Consider the following 24,790-nt stretch of genomic DNA (forward strand, 5'->3'; position numbering starts at 1 on the left):
TTCGTGCAGTCCATGGGGCTCTCAAGAGTCTCCTCCAGCACCATAATTCAAAAGCATCAATTTTTTGGCCATCAGCCTTCTTTTTGGTCCAGCTCTCACTTCCATACATCACTACTGGGAAAACCATAGCTTTAACTATACGGACCTTTGTTGGCGAGGTGATGTCTCTGCTTTTTAAGATGCTCTTTGAACATGGACATAATATTTCTTGTAATACCTCCAAGTTGTTGTTGTTGGGGTGTGTGTGTTTGTGTGTGTGTGTGTGTTTCAAAAGCTCAAGCTCCCAATACGTTTCCAAGCACAATTCAAAGTGTTGGTGCTGACCTTTAAAGCCCTAAATGGCCTCGGCCCAATATACCTGAAGGAGTGTCTCCACCCCCATCATTCAGCCCGGACACTGAGATCCAGCACTGAGGGCCTTCTGGTGGTTCCCTCCCTGCGAAGTGTGAGGTTACAGGGAACCAGGCAGAAGGCCTTCTTGGTGGTTGCACCCTCCCTGTGGAATGTCCTTCCATCAAATGTCAAGGAAATAAACAACGATCTGACTTTTAGAAGACATCTGAAGGCAGACGTTTTTAATGTTTGATATTTTATTCTGTTTTTAATCTGTTGGGAGCTGCCCAGAGTGGCTGAGGAAACCCAGCCGGATGGGTGGGATATAAATAAATTATTACTATTATTATTGAGAGAGAAGCACCTTTATTATTTCTGAAAAAGCAATATAAAGCCATATTTATGTCCCTCTTGAGTGCTTTGTCCACTTTGTCCACCTACCACTTCAACCCTCTATAGACAAGCAGCATAGCCTACTCAACATGCCAGAGGCCACATCTCTGGAAACCCAAGAGACCCCATGTGATGGCTTCACATCAAACAACAAGGGCTAAGCACCAAACGTTGATGCAATTGAAAGCAGTAAGTGGGACACTGAGCCCACCTCACAGCTGAAATGGGGGCACCACCCTTGCGGTGGACAAAATATTATTAAGCAATGGAAGGCAATGTCTCGTGTGGTCCCAAGACAGACAGGAAAGCAATTATATGATCAGTGGAGGGGAGGGAACTAAGGAACAAAGGTAATTACAGTGGTACAGACGCTTCAGGTTACAGATGCTTCAGGTTCCAGACTCCGCTAGCCCAGAAATAGTACCTCAGGTTAAGAACTTTGCTTCAGGATGAGAACAGAAATCATGCGGCAGTGGCGCAGTGGCAGGCCCCTTTAGCTAAAGTGGAACCTCAGGTTAAGAACAGTTTCAGGTTAAGAATAGACCTCCAGAACGAATTAAGTTCTTAACCTGAGGTACCACTGTACTGAAAGTTCTTGCAGTAATTGATTGCCGGTGCTTCTATGCCTTGCATGAGATAGCAGTGTAATAAACTATATCTGAAATGCATACGAAGTATTCATTTCTTCTTTTCTTCACAAGTAAACTGTAAGCTGCCCTAAATTAATAAAACCTCTCACAGAGAAACTGAAGATTATAATCTTCAATACTGCTTCCAAAATAAAATAATAAAGACAATGGTAACTCTCCCTATATTGTGACAAATTAAACCCAACTGTCTCTTAGAAATGTGAAAAAAGTTGGCAGAGATGTAGAAGATAGACTTCTGGGTAGGGAGGAAAAAATCTCCAAGTCCCAAACAGAGAAGCACAAAAGGCTTAAAGTTAATTTGTCTGCATGCTGCAAATCTCCATCAAAGAGAAATGCAAGGAGGGTTTATGGTATGCATTAAACAGCTCCTTAGAAGTAGTTGTGTAGCAAAGCAGCTAAAAGACATGTATTAATTAGAGTACGAGTTACAATGTACTCAATACACTCAAAGTGCAAATAAAGCAGAGTGTATTACAGACATCAAGGTCTTTTTCTAACTCATGCAGGTTTCATCCTCAGCCCAAGGTCTTATCAGTACGTTAAATTATTCTGAGCATGCTCACATCTGCCAGCACATAGATCACACACCTCACCATCCCCCACCCCCATACACTACAGCACTCCTTGCCTCTTAAGGCATTAAAGATGAAACCCAATCATAAAAAGCACATGTGTCAGATTTTACTATCATTCACTTGATTTTAATACTAATCACTCAGATCTCTACATTGAGTTGTGGATGTATTTTTTATGACTCCATTTGGCTTTCAGGACACAGTTGTTCACTAATCTTAATCCCCTGCCTGTGAAAGAAACCATCATTCAGCTAGGCCCCAGTAATGGGATGATGTAACACTTCATTTTCTTACTTATCTGCTTCTACGCTGCTCTTCATCACCTGGTTAAGTGTGCAACATATTAAAATACACAAATATACATTTCTAAAACCCATTAAAATGTCAGTACAAAAGGAGCACAGCCTAAACTAAAATGACAGAGAATAACATAAGACACCAATGGCTACCATTATAATTATGACACAGTGACCACATTCACACCATAGAGTAAAAGCACTGTGATCCCACTTCAAACAGTCATGGCTTCCTCCAAAGTATTCTGGCAGCTGTAGTTTGTTAAGGGCGCTGTGAGTTGTTCAGAGACCTCTAGATAGCTCCCAGAGCTACAATTCCTGGAGTGATCTAACAATCAATCCCTCTTCATGGAGAACTCTGGCATTTGTGGCTCCATGAGGGACATAGGGAGAGGGACCTCCCAAGAACTCCCAGTGCCCTTAACAAACTACAGCTCCCAGAAATATTTGTGGAAACCATGACTGCTTAAGGTGGCATCATTATGCTTCAGGTGTATGGTGTGGATTGGCTCTGCTGAGTTACCATAGGGGCATACAAAGTTGCCTTGCAAGAGGCTGGAATATTTTCCCAGTCTCACACAGTCTCGTACACAGAATGGCAGCTGCCCTCTGGGATCTCCAGTAAAGGTCTCTCGCATTAGCTGCTTCTTTTAACAGGAGATGACAGGGAGTGAAGCTTCTGCATGCCAAGTCTGGCTATTTTCAGGCTCCACTCCAAGTGTGTGGCAGGTCTGTTTCCCCTTATCAATGAGTCCCCTTATATCCCAACAGCCTAGAGTGGCTGGGGCAACCCAGTCAGATGGGTGGATTCAAAAGCATCTTCTTCATCATCTTCATCATCCCAAACCAAAGAATAAAACCACCTGTAGCAGCAGTTCTCAACTTGTAGGTCCCCATATGTTGTTGGACTACAACTCCCATCATCCCTGAGCTCTGGCCTTGCTAGCGAGGGGTGATGGAAGTTGTAGTCCAACAACATCTGAGGACCCACAGGTTGAGAAAGGCTGAATTCTGGAGGTTTCAGAAGCCCAAATGGATTCACCTAGAAGTTGAGCATTTAACATTGCTCATCCCATGCTGTGGAATATTCGTCCATCAGAGATTCAGCAGGCATCCTTGCTATGAATTTCAGGCATCTCTTGGTGACTTTTTTTTTTTTATCCTGCCAGGCCTAGGTAGTTTTTAAAACTATTCCCAAAATGAGCCTATCATCTTTATGGTTATTCTGCACTGTTTGCATGGTATTTCATGTTTTATTGTACTTGAAAATTTGTTGGACACCGCCTTGCAAACCCACAGTCTATAAATATTTTTTATAAAGAAACACATAAGTGATGTCAGTACACATGAAGTTGGGATTAGGCAGCAGGGCTCCCAGCAGGAGAAGAAGTGGTCAAAGTTGACAAAAGCAACCAGCTTAGACATTGTTGGTCTAAGCTGGTGGCATAATCTTTTCTATTAATTATTAGAACAGACTGGATTAACCAAGCAAGCTGGGCTACGCCATTCACAAATGCAGCAGAAGGTGCTATAATATCAGCACCTCTTTTAATTTTGACAGTGACAGGTTGACTAAATGAGTGGGCCTGCTTCATAAATATATACTGCATAAAACAGCCAGTGTTTTAACATCATTCACACAGCACTACAGACCTCTTAGACTGCAGGAGTTCTACAGACACCCGTAATTCACCTTACAGTACTTGCTGTGCAACGCCACAGGAGCATATGGATTGCTCAAATCTGGGAAATCTTTCACCCTAAAAAACCTGAAGAGTGTGTGTGTGTGTGTGTGTGTGTGTGTGTGTGTCCTTTCTTCTGTGGATTATTTTGTTCAACTGTTTGCACTAAGTGAATACAGACCTGGGAGGACACCCTCAAGATATATACTGCACAGGGCTTCAGAACTCAGTTTCCTTTTCATTTAATTCTTGCTGGGTTTGGCTGAGTGCATGGCAACTCAGGAGGGGAGGATCAGATCAAAAATCTAATCGAAGGAACAAGAAGTACAAGAAACCATATTAGTCTGTAGTGCCAGGAAAAAAATGTCAGCGTAATCCAGGGACCAATTCATGGTAAGACAAGAGGCAGGTTAAATAAAAGTGTCCATTAGATTACATAGAGCTACAAACAGGGAGCATTTTCCCATACCAAAGACTCTCATCAAGCCCCCATACCTATTACAAATTAGTAAAGGCTCTTAATGTAAAAGCCATTCTGTGAATGTCAGACCAATAGTCTAGCATCCTCGTTCCCAACATGGCTAGTATACACCACACATTCAGGCTCTTGCCTCATTGCATATTCCCCTTCCAGTTTTTGCCATGTCACATCATGACTCCAGAGTAAAAGATTGGATGTATTTATTGGGTGTAGCCATTGACAGGCTTATCCTTCATAAACATGTCTAGTTCCCATTGTCTGTCATATTCTGTATTCGTGTTATCAACAGCTCAAAGGGATCCTCACCAGCATGGAGACTGACAGGAACCTTCACATTCATGCTTCTATACTAGAAATAAAATCCATCTACTCACCACACATAGAGATTTAGCTTCTAGAGACTTTGAGGAACCAACTGAAAACCAGAAAAATGAATGGCAATGCTAACAACTCAGAATAATAAAATGCTAGCATAACGCCTTGGGCTCCTTCAGAAGGAAGGGCAAGATAGAAATTCAATAAATTCCTATGAGGAAGCAAATAGGAATCGGAATTGAACAGCATCTTGTTTGTTTTGAGAATCTACCACTTCTTCTTGTCTTCTTTTTCCAAATGCTGCTTCAAAACTTGGCCTTTTGTGAATATATTGCAGTAAATCAGATAGGCTCAGAGAAGACGTCAAAATATATAATTGATTCAAGAAATGAGGGGGAAGAAGCAAGCAGAACAACCAGCCTAAACCGAAAATCACTGAAGACAAAAAATCTGTGAACAGCTACAAGGACAGAATTTTTTACATAAAAAAGAGAAGGGGTGATAAAGGGCTGGAACATATTGAAGATCTTGAAGAAATATAGATTCAGTAATAGCAACTACTGGGGCCGAGCACAAATGCCACACAGTTCCAATGCATTCTTATGTCTTCATACCCTTTTACATTTTCCCTAGACTTTTTCCTGCTGTTCTGATCATTTCCATGTCGTGCCTCTACTCAGAAATGAAATATTGAGCATATAACACTATGCCCTTTCATAAAGGGAGAAAACACTATTTTTCCTACTGTTCAAATACTTGAAGTGCACTTTTGGAAAGCTACCATATGAAGTGCACTCTAAACGGTGATGCTAATTCAATGTTTGTGAAGAGAGCCAGTGCAATTATATGGCAAGCCACGGAGTGCAGGATTAAGTTGTGCAAATGTTGTAGCATTAGCATTAAATCCTATCTTGTTTGATCCTACACATAATTTCTTGGAAACTGAAGTTCTGTTCCTTTAAGTTGGTGGTTCACGGTTCCTACGTGAATCAGGCTAGCCTCTAGCTTATTGGAAATCAGAGACAAAGTCCCACAGATCTGTGTGTCTGCGTGTATGTAGACATACTTCGCAAAAGATCAGACACAAGCATAAGGTGTGTGAACTCTGGAGAAAGTCTGCAGCACTTTGACAGATGTGTGCCTCACACCTGAACTTTAAGTTGTTGTTACACACCTGTGTGCCCCAGGCCATTTTGGGGCTAACTGCCAGGAGTATGGAACTGTAACTTCCAAAGGAGACATAGGCTGCAAAAGAATTCAAAAAGAATTATGAGGCATCTAAGTCGGCGCTGAATTCTGTGTCAGCTAAAACCTACTAAGAGAAGCTCACATTGCTGGGGATAATTGGTCTGCTCCATGAGCCCAAAGCCAGGGTAGTGTAGAGGTCTGGATCTGGGAGATGAAGGTTCAAATCCTCCCTCAGCCATTAAGCTCACTGGATGACTTAGACTAGACATGGTCTTTCATATTTGTAGCAGATTATGCACAGACCCTCTTAGTGTCCCTATTTTCAAGGGATAGTACTGGATTTACAGAAGCCATCCCAGTTTCTGATTTGGTCCCAGAACGGCCCGCTTTTCCTTAGGACGTCCCTATTTTCATCGAAAAAATGTTGGAGGATATGGAGTTATGTGGCCCTCGAGCCATGTATACAACTTTTTTGAAGTCATCTGAAGGCAGCCCTGTATGGGGAATTTTTTTAATGTTTAATGTTTTATTCTGTTTTTATACATGTTGGAAGCTACCCAGAGTGGCTAGGGCAACCCAGTCAGATGGGTGGGGTATAAATAATAAAAATAATAATAATTTATTATTATTATTATTATTATTGAATAGGACATCCCTATTTTCATCAGAGAAATGAAACTCTCCTCACACAGAGAACTGAACCCACCTTGCACTCTCCTTGAGGTGGTTTTTGTTTGTTTGTTTGTTTGTTTGTTTTTTGCCTAACTGGAATGTGCCCTGGAACTCTAATAATGCCTTGTGCATACTTACATACAGAATAGAGAAAGATCTGAGAGGAAATTAGCCTCCTGTTAGCAACATCTGTTGCTTTTACCTCTGGCCCCTCCCACCACTGGCATGCGGTCCCCAGAGGATTGCCCAGAACAGAATGCATCTCTCAAGCAAAAAAAAAAAAAAATAGGTTCCCCACACCCCCTATGTTGGATTTTCAATGAATGTCATCTCTGCTAATTCTGAAAAGAGAATACACAGGTGAGAAATGGCAGCTGTGTTTAAAACGAGTGATTAATGAACTGTTCGTTATGGCTCTTTTGCAACCGGAACAAGTTGAGAAAAGCTGTTAAACACAGTCAGTCTCGAACCATGAAAAATGCATGCCAAGTCTTGCTATCTAAAAATGTTCATGTCTGCATGAGGAACGGATGTTTCCTTCTCGTGCCCGGATCGATAAAATAAGCGACAACGGTAGAAGTCATCATTTTAATGACAGTGCCCTTCCCAAATGCAATTGTACACGGTGGCTGATAATCTCTGCTAAGCCTCAAACACCTTTCCACGTAAGGAACGGCCCATTAATCTAGCAGTACTTGCTCCCATTTGAGAAGTAGCACATGCAGGAAGAACTGACAGAGCCTGTTTATCAACGTCTTTAAACAATTCATCTATAATTACTGATTTGCTGACCCATAACTTAATCATGTTGGAAGCCATGAATCTCTCACAGCCAAGCATGACTTGCTAGTCCCACAGCTCTGAGAGTTATGAAACTTGGGCTGCATTTAATCACACCTACGCTTTTGCTCAGGGATCACGGTAGATATGTCCTCTCCCTCATTGTAACTTTTTATAACGTAAAGCTTTTCATTATTATGACAATGAGCCATATGGGTCATTAAGACTTGAACGTGTATGTATTTCCCATACACCAGCTTCCATAATTTAGAGCCCTGGTCTTCAACATAGGTTTGCGGTTCTCAGAAAGCGAAACATCTCTGGGGCTGCAATCTTATACCCGCTTACCTGAGCCAAGTCCTACTTAATTCAGCAGATATGCTGCAAGGGTAGTATTCAGGTTTTGCTCAAGAGTAGGCCCACTTATATTAATGGACGTTACTAAGTTAGATTCATTCATTTTAATAGGCCTGCTCTGAGTATAACTTTGTTGAATAGCAGTTATTCGTGCACTGCAAGGGAATAGATGAGCCATGGGGTCCTTCCAACTCCATGCAGTCAGGCCTGGATCTAATATAGAACTTGTTGTTGTTGTTGTTGTTGTTGTTGTTGTTGTTTAGTCATTTAGTTGTGTCCGCCTCTTCGTGACCCCATGGACCAGAGCACGCCAGGCACTCCTGTCTTCCACTGCTTCCCGCAGTTTGGTCAAACTCATGCTGGTAGCTTCGAGAACACTGTCCAACCATCTCGTCCTCTGCCGTCCCCTTCGCCTTGGGCCCTCCATCTTTCCCAACATTAGAGTCTTTTCCAGGGAGTCTTCTCTTCTCATGAGGTGGCCAAAGTATTGGAGTCTCAGCTTCAGGATCTGTCCTTTCAGTGAGCACTCAGAGCTGATTTCCTTAAGAATGGATAGGTTTGATCTTCTTGCAGTCCATGGGACTCTCAAGAGTCTCCTCCAGCACCATAACTCAAAAGCATCAATAATATAGAACTAATGAACCTTAGACGTCAGGGTCTCTAATCCCAGAGGGGCCCCAGAAGCGACTTTAGTTCATGTTGCTTTTTTAAAAAAATGGGTCTGTAGAACCCAATTTGAGTCGCACAACTCAAATTCATCAACTTTTCGTTGTATATCTTTCAACAATCCCAAAGTCTGAGAATCAGTAGCACTGATGTAATAAAGCTTGTTGTAAACATCACTGAAGAAGATAACAGTGGCTACCTAGATCTCATTTTTGGATGCGAAGGGACCCCCACAACAGTTCAAGTTTCAGGGCTCCAAAAATGTAGGTCCAACCACCGCATACAGTACTATGTTTCTAGGAACACCAACTTAAGGTTCACTCTCCCATTATCACCCATGGTTTCCCGAGACATACGGAAGCCAACAACTGTAGCAATCCTATGCAAGCTTACTGAGTAAGTCCCATGTAAAATAGGTTTGTTTACTTCTGACTAGCTCTGTTCTCAACATTTCCACATCATTCTGTGGCAATGTAGAAAATTGTTATCATTTTTCAAGTACTCATAAGAATTCATTAGCATTTTAGTGCAAATTTCTCCTAAAATTAAAATAAGAGAAAAATTAAAATAAAGGAAACACAGCCATGGCTGACAGAAGACACTAGTGATGAGGCCCTGGAACCCCAGGAGTGGCCTGATCACATCTAGCATTAACAGTGGATGACATCAACATACAGCTGATTTGATCTGACATTTGGACAGCATCACAAAGCCAAAACAGACTGAGGTTGAATCCTGACAAGACAGAAGTACTGTTTTGCGGGGACAGGAGACGGGCAGGTGTGGAGGACTCCCTGGTCCTGAATGGGGTAACTGTGCCCCTGAAGGACCAGGTGCGCAGCCTGGGAGTCATTCTGGATTCACAGCTGTCCATGGAGGCGCAGGTCAATTCTGTGTCCAGGGCAGCTGTTTATCAGCTCCATCTGGTACGCAGGCTGAGACCCTACCTGCCCACAAACTGTCTCGCCAGAGTGCTGCATGCTCTAGTTATCTCTCGTTTGGACTACTGCAATGCGCTCTACGTGGGGCTACCTTTGAAGGTGACCTGGAAACTACAATTAATCCAGAATGTGGCAGCTAGACTGGTGACTGGGAGAGGCCACCGAGACCATATAACACCGGTCTTGAAAGACCTACACTGGCTCCCAGCACGTTTCCAAGCACAATTCAAAGTGTTGGTGCTGACCTTTAAAGCCCTAAACGGCCTCGGTCCAGTATACCTGAATGAGCGTCTCCACCTCCATTGTTCTGCCCAGACACTGAGGTCCAGCACCAAGGGCCTTCTGGCAGTTCCCTCACTGCGAGAGGCCAAGTTACAGGGAACCAGGCAGAGGGCCTTCTCGGTAGTGGCGCCCGCCCTGTGGAACGCCCTCCCATCAGATGTCAAAGCGATAAACAACTACCTGACATTCAGAAGACATCTGAAGGCAGCCCTGTTCAGGGAAGTTTTTAATATGTGACATTTTAGTGTATTTTTCATCTTTGTTGGAAGCCGCCCAGAGTGCAGGAAGCCAAGTTACAGGGAACCAGGCAGAGGGCTTTCTTGGTAGTGGCACCCGCCTTGTGGAATGCCTTCCCACCAGATGTCAAAGAGAAAAATAACTACCAAACTTTTAGAAGACATCTGAAGGCAGCCCTGTTTAGGGAAGCTTTTAATGTTTAAAAGGTTATTGTATTTTAGTGTTTTGTTGGAAGCCGCCCAGAGTGGCTGGGGGAAACCCAGCCAGATGGGCTGGGTATAAATAATAAATTATTATTATTATTATTATTATTATTATTATTATTATTAAAGAAATGAAGCTTTGGCCACACCCAAATATGCTTCTTCGCAACTCTACCTAGCCAATAAAGATTTACCTATATGAGGATGTCACAAGGCCAATTGAGGGTAAGGGCAATGCTACCTACCCTCACTCTGAATGGGAGTTATTAATTGGATGAATACTTAACAGGGCCGGTAGTGGGGCATTTTTATCTACAACTAAGTGAAAAAACATTTCTGAATGGGGTATTTTAGTAAGCTGTAACTCCTTAGTGCAAGCACCACACACACACTTTCTTTCACCCGCAATATTATTAGTACTAGGATAAAGATTCTAAAGTAAGGTATGTGGCTAATTAGCCCTGTCACAATTTTTTCTTTTTGCATTCCAATATATATTAAGTTTTCTGTTTTACTGCACATCAAATTCGCTGAACCAAACAATAAACTTAAAATAAACTGTAAAATCTTTTTTTGTCACCATAAATGAAATCTGTTTCATGTCACATATGAGGGATCTGTCCTCCATCCCTACTTGTCTTTCTGTGTGTGGTATTCTATAACTTTTTACTGTCTGGTTGTTGCTTAAAAGTTCCCCATGCGAGACCAGAGAGCCAACTCTATGGCTTAAAAAAGAAAAAAGTTTTCCTATGTATATTCCATGGGCTGTTTTTAATCTTATTCTATCTGTAATTCTACTTGGCACTGCATTTGGAAAAGCAGTGCAGAAATTCTGAATGAATAGTTAGCCGCGTGCTCCCCTTTCTCCTGAAACCATGTGGAAATGCAGGGAAGCCAAGGCTACAGTCGTGCCCAGTTCATGTGAAACTGCAGGGCTGGCTTTGAGAACTGATGAGGGTATTTTTTTAAGCATTCACTGCAAAGCAACTGCCCATGTCGTTCCATGCTATCTCATTCTGTGTTTTAAATACAAATTTAAATAAGATGGACCTACTTAAATACACTGAGGGCTATGCTACACTTTGCATTAAGCATTCAGTTGGCAATTATGCATCCCCCCACCTTCACAAATAAATTGTGTGGGTCATTGATCAGAACCAGTATTACTGGGGAGGGTGGAATTTAACCCTTTGCTCTCCACCGTCCTGGTCTGCATCTCTCCCCTCCTGCAGCTGCTATTGACTCCAGGAACAGAACTGCCAGTGGTGCCTACAGCTCCACTCATCTGCCTTTAATAACAGACCAGGCATGCAGAAATCAAGCAAGCTGAAGGTTTTTCCACCTGTTTATCATGCCAGAGAAAGCTTCACTTTCTAAATTTTTGGGAAGTGGTGTCAGGATGCAGCTAAAGTCTCAGGAATAGTCCCAGTAAAACGAGAGTAAATAAAGGCAGGCTCTGAAATGATCACACTGTTGTTATGATGATAAAGTCTGTAAGAGGTTTCTTTAGTGAGAGATAAAAAAATAATAAAAAAGAGATATTCACTACAGAACAATGGCGATGGAGTCAGAGTAGATGGAAGTATCTAATATGGATGGGCTTAAATAAGTAATAAGACTGGTCAGAAAATTAGTAATTAGGGTTTCGTATCTACAAATGGCATCCCCTTAAAATGAGAATTTCCGTAACTTCTGACATTTTACATTTGGATTTTGAAGGTGCATTAAAATATGCAGTCGCATGTTGTATTTATCTTGGTAATGAGCTGCTAAATGATATTTGCCTCTCATTACTGTAAAGGATAATGAACTTTCAAGTTCCAAACTGCAACGAGACACTGATTTCCTCCCGAGTGCTGCCAGCAATGACCTAGCTAGATTCTTTAATTATATTAATCTGTAATTCTGGCATAATAATGGAAACCTTTCAAACTGAGATATTACTGCAGTAAGTGTTGTTCTCCATAGAGGGAGGAAACAGAATGATTTTAGCAGGAAATAAAAGGGTTCGAGAGGAGAGTTCAGTGAATCCAATACTGGTTCAAGGGCAATTGAACAGAAGGGGAGAAAACCTCCCTGGTCAGCTCCTCTGATTTTCATATAGTAGCCTGAAGGCTTTAATGGCAAGGATAGAGATAAGGCTAATCACCCCTTAGTGAGTACAGATCAGTCTACAGTTAAAGACCAAGAACCTTTACCATAGGCTGTTAAAGACAGTACCAACTCTACCAATTCATATCAAAGCAAAAGTAAAAAAAAAAAAAAAGGGATGTCCAACAGTTCTGAACAATTACTTAGAGAAAGGCTGAAGTTCTTGACAAATGCACTATTAAGTCCTACTCGGCACATGGAACATACTGATGAACTTAAGAAGTTTAAAGGGAGAGCTGTTACATGGTAATCATTTATAAATATACTGTGTACTTTTAACATTACCACTTAAGAGATTTTAAGTGGTATATAGTAACTTTTAAATAAGCAACAGCACATTTATTCTGTACAAGTCACAATTTAAAGAACAAAAAAATTATTAAATTACTCATTATGAAATATTTAATGGTGTGTATAAGTGTAACTGTTGCAACCAAGAAGTTGATAAAATGGATCTAGACAAATCAAGTGACAGGAGCCAAGATGACAAATGTTCAGTATTGGATGAAACTTTTAATAACAGCAAGAGCTATAAAGACAAAGATGTTTGCAGGACTTTCTAGTGTTCAAAGTGATTTATATGCATAATCTAGTTATAATCCTTACAACTCTGTAAGGTACAGTCAAATTATCTCCCATACTGCAGGCAGGAGGACTGAGTCAGAGAAAGAGGAGCTTGCCTAAGGTCTCCTATTAAGTTTATGGCAGGGGAAAGATTTAACTCTTCCTTTACAGCTTCTTAGCCACTAAAGGTAAAGATAAAGGTAAAGGACCCCTGACAGTTAAATCCAGTCTCAGACAACTCTGGGGTTGCGGCGCTCATCTCGCTTTACTGGCTGTGGGAGCCAATGTTTGTCCGCAGACAGTTTTTCCAAGTCATGTGGCCAGCATGACTAAGCCGCTTCTGGCGAAACCAGAGCAGCACACGGAAACGCCGTTTACCTTCCTGCCGGAGCAGTACCTATTTATCTACTTGCACTTTGACGTGCTTTCGAACTGCTATGTTGGCAGGAGCTGGGACCGAGCAACAGGAGCTCACCCCATCACAGGGATTCGAACCACCGACCTTCTGATTGGCAAGCCCATGAGGCTCAGTGGTTTAGACCACAGCGCCACCCATGTCCCTTCTTAGCCACTAGTGTTACTCTTGTCTATTCTATTTTTATTATTGTACACGGTCCAGGAACCCATTTAGATGAAGAGTGGTTTATTTTTTTAAAAAAAAATAATAACAGCAACCATCGCTATACCAAATTTCTTCCCACTTCCATCCCTTTCCTCTACATCCTGATACCTTACAAGGTGGCTGAGGTTGTTGCTTTCTTTTTGTAGCTATAAAAAAGCCTTGCCGTTCCTTGACATGGCAGCAGAACTGCTCCAGATGCTCTCCTGGACTGTATGCTCCTGAGAAAAATGCCATGTCATCAAGTAGCATCATTTCCACAGGCATTTTTGGTGGGGAAAAGATGTCCACCTCCACAGGCCACATTTTCGTCTATATATTCCCTTTTTGTGATGGTGTTGACATGATTTGTTAAAGAATTCTTTCAGTCTGGTGAGATGATCAAATGTGCCGGGTCTTTAATAACTGAATTATAGGCAAAAATTCCAAAGTACTGAATATTCTTCCTGGAGAAAGCTGTGCCAGTTGAAATGTTAAAGGCCTATGTTTAAAGGCGAGGAACAAGGGGGAAAGTTGGGAAGAAAGGCAACTTAAGATACTAGTACTGCCAGGTTCCAAACTGGTTTTCTCTCTAGGGAAAGTTAATGCAAGCTTTATTCACGTCAATCGCAGATATATTGAGCAAGGATTTTTTTAAGAGTTTGAGCAGCCATATAAAGCTACCTGTTGCTCATCTTGATTACACCTCCGCAGTGAGCACAGGGAGGAAACCTGCATGACTCCCTCCAAATGCTGGAAATCTGCATCCTATGAAAAAAGGTCAGAATCAGCATTCCAGCAGGGGCCTCGACATTTACAGTGTAAGACACAAACATTTAAGCAAATACAGATATAATTTCATTAGCAAGAGCACAGATCAGTAGCCACACTCTAGATTTTAAGTCATAACCAAGATAAACCATGTGCAAATAACGGCAAAAGGTTTTCACGCAACCCCCCCCCCCCGAAAGGCCATTTCTGAAACTTAATTTCAATCATCGGGCATGTGGATAAGAGAAAATGAATGTGGCAAAGATGAAGTTCATGACAAGGGCTGGAGCAACATCACTACCTTCTGAGACCAGCCGCTTGCCGAAATAATCCCAATGGTTATGTACTGAAGTTCTCACGCTGGGCCAGCAGGGGGATACTGTAGATAGTTATGCAAATGAAGGATCGAAAAGTGACGTTCAGTGATTGGATAGTTTTGTATGCAAATGAAGGATCGAAAAGTGACATTCAGTGATTGGATAGTTTTAGAACGTTGCAACAGTTACATTGTTCTGGAGCTCTATATAAGCAGGCTGACTGAGCTCCTCAGTTAGTTCTGTTCCAGCTTACAAAATAAAGAGCTGCTTTGGAGAAATCGCTGTGTCGTCTGCTATGTCAACGCACAACGTAACACCAATGGTTATTTCCTCCTAGGGCTGAAAGTAGTTTCAGAGGGACTTTTATCAGGACTGCAATGGGGGGGGGAAGAACTGCTCCTCCCCACTTCCTGGCACAACATAGACCTGATCATCCTTTTCAAGGTGCTCACAGACCAACTGTTTAATTATCTGTTCTAGGACCTTTCTGGTATAGATGTCAAGGTGACCAGCCAATAGATACCTGAGACATCGTTTCCCCACTTTTTGAAGATAGGAACAACATTTGCAGACCTCCAGTCCACAGGGACCTCATCTGTTCTCTAAGAATTCTCAAAGATTATAGTTTTCTAATTGTAAAATTGGCTGTAGATGAACCATTGCCTTGGGACTAAAGCCATTTGCAAAGAAGAAACTCTGAAGTATCTGGCTTGGTAGTGGATTAAAGTATATTGACTGTGAGTCCTGGAAGACCTGCTCCCTGCCTTGCAGGCCTTTTGGAACTGGCCTGGAAGGGTGGAGCTCTGACTGACTCCAGCTACAAAAGCTGGGGCTGCTGAATGGACACTTGGGTTCGGGGTATTGGGGAGGCTTTGTTGTGGTTTTTGCTGTAGGTTTCTAGTATCTTTATTTTAGATCTTGCGATTTATGTGGAAATTGTTCAGTTTGGTTGTGTATTTTAAATGTCTTATTTATTGCCTATGACTACTTATGCTGTGACAAGGGACGCGGGTGGCAGTGTGGGTTAAACCACAGAGCCTAGGACTTGCTGATCAGAAGGTTGGCGGTTCGAATCCCCGCGATGGGGTGAGCTCCCGTTGCTCGGTCCCTGCTCCTGCCAACCTAGCAGTTCGAAAGCATGTCAAAGTGCAAGTAGATAAATAGGTACTGCAACAGCAGGAAGGTAAACGGCGTTTCCGTGCGCTGCTCTGGTTCGCCAGAAGCGGCTTAGTCATGCTGGCCACATGACCTGGAGGCTGTACGCCAGCTCCCTCGGCCAATAAAGCGAGATGAGCACCGCAACCCCGGAGTCGGCCACGGCTGGACCTAATGGTCAGGGGTCCCTTTACCTTTTTACTTATGCTGTAGTTATTTATTTTCTTTATGTAGTAAGCCACCTTGAGCATGACTTAAACTGTGGAAAAGCGGCATAAAAATAAAATTATTAAGTATATAGTAACTGGACTGAAGATATTGACTACTTTTCTCTGAGTTCAGGCACTATAGCAGAGTTAATGTCTTAAATTAGTTTCTTATGCATTTCTCTCTTCTGTGGTCTGCTGTACTGTTTTGAATAATTATCATTGCAACTAAAGTAAACTTGCTCATTAATATTTGTAAGTGTAATCCCACCTAAGCTGCCACAGACGTTGAGGCAGCACTGCATAATGACTCAGTATTTGTTCACTTTCCTTTCTTCCAAGGAGCTCAAGGTGGCCTGAGTGATTTGTTTGTTGTTGTTGTTTAGTCGTTTAGTCGTGTCCGACTCTTCGTGACCCCATGGACCAGAGCACACCAGGCACTTCTGTCTTCCACTGCCTCCCGCAGTTTGGTCAAACTCATGCTGGTAGCTTCGAGAACACTGTCCAACCATCTCGTCCTCTGCTGTCCCCTTCTCCTTGTGCCCTCCATCTTTCCCAACATCAGGGTCTTTTCCATTGAGTCTTCTCTTCTCATGAGGCGGCCAAAGTATTGGAGTCTCAGCTTCAGGATCTGTCCTTCCAGTGAGCACTCAGGGCTGATTTCCTTCAGAATGGAAAGGTTTGATCTTCTTGCAGTCCATGGGACTCTCAAGAGTCTCCTCCAGCACCATAATTCAAAAGCATCAATTTTTTGGTGATCAGCCTTCTTTATGGTCCAGCTGTCACTTCCATACATCACTACTGGGAAAACCATAGCTTTAACTATATGGACCTTTGTTGGCAAGGTGATGTCTTTGCTTTTCAAGATGCTGTCTAGGTTTGTCATCGCTTTTCTCCCAAAAGAAATTTTTTACCCACCCTCATTTGATCCTTTATAGTGACACATAAAACCTGTGGACTAGGTCAGGCTGAAAGATGAGGAATTGCAACCTGAGGACTCAACTACATTAGTAAAGAAAAAGCATTTTATATGTGTTATAGCACTGTGACACCAGATGACACTGTGGAGCTTTGTCTTTTGCCAACATGATTTCCCACTTTGAGGTTTACCATGTATTTTCCTGAGACACTTTTTTGATGTGTCTAGATCCTCCCAGTGTCTCTTGGATCCTGGTCTAACCCAGGGGTCGGCAAACTATGACCTGTGGGTCGGATAAGGCCCAAGGGGGTCATTAAAGACCTGCTTGGTCAGTCCCCACACGGAGCTAAACCGGCGCAGCATTTGGGTTTAGCTCTGCGTGGGGACTGACTTCCGGGATGCAGCCACAGCTTCCAGTAGGAAGCCACAGCCACCTCCTCCCCCCGCCCATGGCTCCAAAAGCCAGCAGGGAAAGAGTGGCGGGTGTGTGCACATGCACACAGGTGCTCTCGTGCATAGGCAATCCGGCCCACTGGCGGAAAAGTTTGCAGACCCCTGCTCTAACCACTAGACCTGTATCTCTTAGCGCATGGCATATTGGCCAGACAAAAACATTACCGTTTAAGTATTTAAAAAATACAAAACAGGATTGAAAATGAATGCAAATGAAAAGGCATAAAGCTTTAGAACAAACTTTTTCTTTAAAACCCACAGAAGAGCATTCTGATAAACTGTATGGCCCAAGGACTATTTTGTTCAGACAGATTATAAAGTTAGATAAAACCATCTACTGCTGCAAGTGATGGCAAGGAAATTAACAGGTTTAGCTACAGCTAGGAGTCTTAAGTTAAGATTTATGTCAGCCTTCCAGGAATAAATTATTATCTGCTTCACTCTTCTCTAACTTCCATGAGGTGTAACTCCATAAAACTTAATCAAAATGCTCCCAATTCACAACAAAGTATAATAATCTACTCTACTAAAAAATGATGGGTTTTAGGAACAACCCTTGCAATTTCTGACTTCTTTCAAGTCTACCCATTTCTAAACCTCTTTTATCTTTGACATTCACTACCTAATTTTGAACTGATAACTATCATCAGACTTAGATAAGTAGTTTCTCCTTTCTTTTCTTTATAGGTTGGAATTCTTTTTGAAAGAAAATGGAAAACCTTTTTACTGAAAAAATAACACCAGCAGATGAAGCTTTTTTTCCGAGCAGATAACCATCATGCTGATCTTCTGACCACTGAATATCATCTGTACCTGATATTAAGATACAGGAGTGAGAAGAAAAAAAGAAGATAAGAGAAGTATAAAGTTGGCATTCCCAAACTAATTTAAAGTTGCTTTTGCTTAATTTTTCTTAACATTTTATCTTCCTTACTAAATAAAATGTAACAAGCACCGACACATTGGGATTTCCCATTACCAGGGCAAGTATGTGGTGCAATGGCAAGGGATAGGGCTTTCTCAGTGGTGGCCCCATACCTTTGGAAAAACCACCTTTATGAGATGCATCTGACACCAACATCGTTCACCTATTGCTACCAACTGAAAGGCCTTTGGTCAATGTTCAGAAATGCCCATTGTTACTGGTTATATCAGCAGCTATACATTTATATTTTGGGTAATGTTTACGGTAATCTGACTTTTCATATTTCGCATTGAGTTGATTTTATGTGTAACCTACCCCCCTGGAATTGTGTGGTGAATGCTGCACTTGTAAAGAAAATAAATAAATAAATAAATAAATAAATAAAGTCTTTAGATCCTCAAAATTCTACCTGTGCAAGTGCTCCAGGTTAAGATTACATGCAGGTCCCACTTTCCCAACATAATGGGAAATCATCCGCCCATTATGCATTATTCCCTATGCTTTCTTTCTCCATGCTTTCTGTCTGAAACTGATGCAGCCAAACAGCAAAAGCCAAACATATGAAAAACCAATTCATTCAATCTCCTTCCCTCCATGGTTTCTGCCTGAAATGGCTGTTGCCAACCAGCAAAACATAAACAAGGAAGAAAGTGGGCAAACTCCGGCTGTTCAGATATTTGAATCAGACCTTTTTGTAGCGAGGTTTACCGTAGGTAAAATTCTTTGTGTTCAGATAAGTGAGATTTCAGATAATGAGCATTCCAATAGCGGGACCTGCATGTATGAACCTCAGTAGGCAGAATGTGTTGATCTATAAAGTATCAATGGCCATACATATGTAAATAATGTACTAGACATATAATAGATGTAGCCTCTAAAGAATTTGGTAAACACAAACACAGGTGTTGTATATCAGGGATGTCCAACAGGTCGATTGTGATCCACCAGTCAATCTTGGGGTGCCCCTGGTCGATCACAGGACCCTGATCCCCCCCCCAAAAAAACCCTCAACAACTTTGGCTCATCCTCCCCACAAAAAAGCTCAACAACTCTGGTCAATTCAATGAGTAGAACACTGCCAGGTTTTTTTTATAGTGGAAGTAGATTGCAGTCTCTTGGAAGGTGGACGTGCCTGTTGTATATGATACCCAGAATAAAAGTTGCAAACACTTTGACTATTTGCCAGAGACATGGAAGTGCTAGGGATACATTTGCTCACATATAGTGGGGTGGTAGGTATGTTAAGGATTATTGAAGAGATATTTAACTATGTGCTAAATATCTTATAGGATATGAAATTCAAGTCAATCCTCTAACTATACTCTTGGGGATGTTTGAAAGAAAAAGTAAGAAGAGACCATATGGTGAGAGGGTCTTGTATCATATGCTAACAGCAGCTTGGATTTCGTTGTTGGAAGTATGGAGAACCTCTCAACTTCCATCATTATATACTAGTACTGTCACAAAATGGCCAAAGACATCAAAAATTAACATAACAAATTTACCTATTATAATTATCTTTGTGCTGGTAACATTGAGACAAAGCAGAGTTTTGTAGATTCTGTTTATACCATGGCCCATTTCACATATAACAATAAACCAAACCGTAGCTTTGTGAAAATGTGAGTTGCCTTGGTCCTACTGCTTCTGCATTATCTGGGCTAAACTCAGGTTCATTGTTCATCTCGCCCAAAGCACAATGAATAAACGAAGAAAAAACCTTGGATACAGCTTGTAGTTTGTCTGAAGTAAGACAAACCATGAGCTCAGGTTTGGATATACAGTGGTACCTCGGGTTACATATGCTTCAGGTTACATACGCTTCAGGTTACAGACTCCGCTAACCCAGAAATAGTACCTCGGGTTAAAAGCTTTGCTTCAAGATGAGAACAAAAATTGTGCTCTGGCAGCGCAGCAGCAGCGGGAGGCCCCATTAGCTAAAGTGGTGCTTCAGGTTAAGAACAGTTTCAGGTTAAGAATGGACCTCCGGAACAAATTAAGTACTTAACCTGAGGTACCACTGTAATGCCAGGCTAAACCATGGCATAGCTCTGCAGAATGCTGAAGCAGCAGGAAAGGAGTGCAGCAGCTGCAACCTTCACTTTAAGAACCTGCACCTTTTCTCATCTGCACAACGCCACAGTTGGGCTCAGCAGTATATGTGAGCTGGGTCAATACTGGAAACTGACAAGATCAAGAGAAATTGTTACTCAACGATTGTTAGTTGTGATGTAAAATGAAAGGGTAAACTAAAGTAAGGTAAAGGTAAAGGGACCCCTGACCATTAGGTCCAGTCGTGGACGACTCTGGGGTTGTGGCGCTCATCTCGCTTTACAGCTTCCGGGTCATGTGGCCAGCATGACTAAGCCGCTTCTGGTGAACCAGAGCAGTGCATGGAAACGCTGTTTACCCTCCCACCGGAGCAGTACCTATTTATCTACTTGCACTTTGATGTGCTTTTGAACTGCTAGGTGGGCAGGAGCAGGGACCGAGCAACGGGCGCTCACCCTGTCGCGGGGATTCAAACCGCCGACCTTCTGATCGGCAAGCCCTAGGCTCTGTGGTTTAACCCACAGCACCACCCACGTCCCAAACTAAAGTAGATAGCATCAAAAACTCAGACTGACTGATCCAGTCTGGCTCAAGTTGTTGTTTTTTTACAGTGGTACCTCCGTTTACGAACTTAATCCATTCCAAAAGTCCGATCTTAAACCAAAACCCTTCATAAACTGAGGCACGCTTCTCCTAATAAGGCCTCCTGCTGCCGGTGCCCTTCCACCGTTTGGATTCCATTCTTGGACCAAGGTAAAGTTCTCAAACCAAGACACAATTTCCGGTTTTGCGGAGTTTGTAAACCAAACCGTTCTTAAACCGGACTGTTCTTTAACCAAGGTACCACTGTATTTTTGCTTCTGTCATCTGCATTTGATAATTTTATGTAAATAAAAATTTGTAAACTTACAAAAGTATGGATGAATTTAAAAGAGGCAGTAAATTGTGCTGCATTTGCCATTTAACGTCAATGTGCCTTTAATTTCTTCAGCCCCCATGTCTGTGGAAATAATCCTCCTTGGGAATCTAGTTTTTGTGGGCAAAATGGCAAATTGCCAGGAAGAGGCTTCTCTAGCATATTGTCATATTTGGAGTTGAACTAACTGTGATTCACACACTTGACATTTAGCATCTTGTTCCATTTGGCAGCCCAAAGATGCATCGTTTAAAAAAAGAAAGGCCAAACCAGTAGACGTTTAAAAAGTTCTACCTCAAATTTCTTAAAGTTATTTTGTAATGCTGGGGGGGGGGAATCATTGGTCCCTCTGGTCTAGTGTTTGATTACCTAATTCCTCACAAGGTGAGGTGAAGTGGACATAGCTCAGCCTGGCAGGACAGCTTACTCTATGGTATTCATGAATTAATTAGACTCAAGCATGCAGGTTACATGAAGCTGGTTATCCTAAACATTCATGAAGATTGTTCCCACTGCAGAGTCTATGCTCAACACAGTGATGGCAACAATGGTGATGAAGGGGGCAGGTGGAGGAGGGTGTCTTTAGGAATTGCCACAGAGACTAGTTACAGTTCAAAACAGGGTCAAGAACAGTTAACCTCACTTACTTCAGTTGATGTACACTGATTTAAGTCTTACCACTGTGTAAGGCCTGATGAATCCTGGACATTGTTAACAGAAAGTACTATGATTGCTACAATGGAGAAAACTGCCACTGAAAAAATTGTTGCAGACCCATGTTTCATCATTCAAGCACGTATCTTGAATTGCTCATATAGAGGAGACACCATATGCTGAAAGCACATTTAAAAGCACATGATTTCACCCGAAAAATCCTAGGAACCATAGTTTGTTAAGGTGCTGGGAATTGTAGCCCTTAAAGGGCAAGCTACAGTTTGCAGGATTCTTCACTGGAAGTTCTGTGCTTTAAAGGTATGGTGTGTATACAGCCCAAGCATCTGTAGCTTAAATGTGTGAATCAAATATCAGAATAATGAAACCTCTTAATGGGTAAGATTGTCAGAACAGTTGCAGCCTGCTCCCTATTTTTAATGTGCAGGATGAACAAGATACAGACAACATGAAGCACTTCTTCCCTTTGTCCCAAGGAAAGACAAATACTTGTTTCCCCTTATTGTCAATCCACACCCAGACCAGGTCAGGGCTTGCATTTCTGATCTGCTTTACTCAACAAGATAAATGCCCTACTCTTTTATTTCCAAACTACAGTCCCAAATGGGAACTGGTTGGGCTTTCTGGTTTTAAACATTTATTATACTTTCAGTTCATGGCAATGTCTTTATAGGTTCCATCAGTGCTAAAATAATGGCCCTCATCAGAGATGAAAAGCACATTAAACAACAGCCTTCAAAGCTGCTTTGCTGTCTGTTATCTATCTGTCTTCTGTTGGTTTCATTATTTGCTTCAATTGGAGCCATTAAGGGTTCCAAAACCACGAACAGAAGCAGAGCAAGAAGCATCATTCTACTGATGTTCATGTCAACTTATATGAGAAAGGAATAAACCAACTCTATGCAAAGCACCAGGAGTACCAGAAAGTATAAGATTTTCTGAAAATGCTGAAGTTTCTGCACCAGGTTCATTAACGTGTAAGCCCGACATTTTGGATCCCCTTCAAACTGATACCAAAGTTTTCTGCTTGTTTTATGTGAATCCCACATTTTGTGTCGCACCCCAAACTGAATAATTCACACAGCAAACTGGAGTTACAAGTTAACACCCCCAAATCCAACATTGTCTGATCCCCTTTGAACTGATGCCAAAGTTTTGTGCTTGTTTTGTGCCATTTTGTGCAGATGCAGAAACAATACCCAGAAAATGCTTACATGCATGCAAACACCTATTCTCCTGTGCAAAACAATATAGAAGATCCCTGGAGGTGAATTGGTGAATGTATAAATCAATGCCATAACATTTTATTTTATTTTTTTAATGGAAGAAGAAGAAGAAGAAGAAGAAGAAGAAGAAGAAGAAGAAAAAGAAGAAGTTCATAATGCCTGTGCCCAGCCAATATCTCTTGCTTTCATATTGTATGCAATTGTCTTACCCTCCCCTGTCTTCCCTTTAAAGCCATCTAAATTAGTGGCTAATAATAATAATAATAATAATAATAATTTATTTATGCCCTGCCACTCTGGGCAACTCCCAACAGAATATTATTATTAATAATAAAGCGATAAAACATTAAAAACTTCCCTAAACAGGGCTGCCTTCAAATGTTTTCTAAAAGTCAGGTAGTTGCTTATTTCCTTGACATCTGATGGGAGGGCATTCCACAGGGCGGGCACCACTACAGAGAAGGCCCTCTGCCTGGTTCCCTGTAACCTCACTTTTCGCAGGGAGCGATCTGCCAGAAGGCCCTCAGAGGGTTTTTATTACTGTGTATGAAGGTTTACTGTTTGAGGCGTTTTTTTGTTGCTGTTTGAGGAGGTTTTCCTATTCTGTTCAAATAAAAATATACTTTCCCTCATATATTGAGTACCAAAGAGCCTTTAAAGAACCTGTAGTGTTAATTGGCAAAAGAGAAGTATTAAAAGAACTATTTTAGAATTTCTTGAAATATCACAGTCTGCACTTATTTGTATATTAAATACTTCTGTCCAGAATGCATTTTTAATGAATTCAAAAGATATTGTTTTTATTATTTATTAAATATGTATGCTGCCCTTCATATTACGAAAACAGGGTGGTTCACAACATAAAATATGTATTAAATTCTGTTGCACTTCCAACAATGCATGTTCCAGCCCCAAAAATCAACTAATGTAGAGTTAAGTGCCACTGGAGTATTGTTTTAAGGTAATTCTCTTTCAGGTTCACACTAATAAACATTTTGTTTTGTCTTATCACTGATCTTTATAAGCCTCTCTTGAAACCTCCTTTGGCTGAAGAGCAAGGTAAGAGCACTTTAAACGAAAACATGGAATTATACTCAGACACTTTTGTCTAATTATGTAATCAAATAAATTGAAGCAGTACAATTCATTAACTTAAAGTTCTTCTAGCTTATTGTTGGGAAGTATATAAAATAATCTTATTATTTGGCAGGGGTGCCATTTAACTATAGCTGGGAGGAGCCATGGATGTCCCTGCAGTAATTATTGCTAAAAATGTTTAATGTGATGCAAGAAAGCAAGCTTTCTGCTAACAATTTTTTATAAGGTTATGATTTAAATATCAACATTTTTAACACTCCTATAGTCATTATGAGCTATAACCCACCCACCCCCCACAACAAATGATCTTATTTATTTTCCAACTTAATCTTGAATATATTCAAGGCTTTGAGTTTTTCTAGGAATCTTGCTCACTCCGTGGTATTCCTGTCCCAAATTAAGCTTTATATCCTGTGGACTGCAAGAAGCTCAAACCTATCCATTCTGAAGGAAATCAGCCCTGAGTGCTCACTGGAAGGACAGATCCTGAAGCTGAGGCTTCACTACTTTGGCCACCTCATGAGAAGAGTCCCTGGAAAAGACCCTGATGCTGGGAAAGATTGAGAGCACAAGAAGAAGGGGACGACAGAGGCGGGATGGCAGTGTTCTCGAAGCTACCAACATAAGTTTGACCAAACTGCGGGAGGCAGTGGAAGACAGAAGTGCCTGGCGTGATCTGGTCCATGGGGTCATGAAGAGTCGGACACGACTAAACA

The 24,790-nt window shown here is 41.6% G+C and overlaps 1 protein-coding gene across 2 annotated transcripts in view; it reads right to left on the reverse strand.

The window, feature by feature from the left end:
- The window catches only part of LOC307216053 (glypican-5-like), a 413,975-nt gene that overhangs the window by 333,574 nt on the left and 55,611 nt on the right, over positions 1-24,790 (reverse strand). The window lies entirely within an intron of this gene.

This window comes from Podarcis cretensis, assembly GCF_951804945.1.
Source record: "Podarcis cretensis genome assembly, chromosome: 5".
Classification (NCBI taxonomy): Eukaryota; Metazoa; Chordata; class Lepidosauria; order Squamata; family Lacertidae; genus Podarcis; species Podarcis cretensis.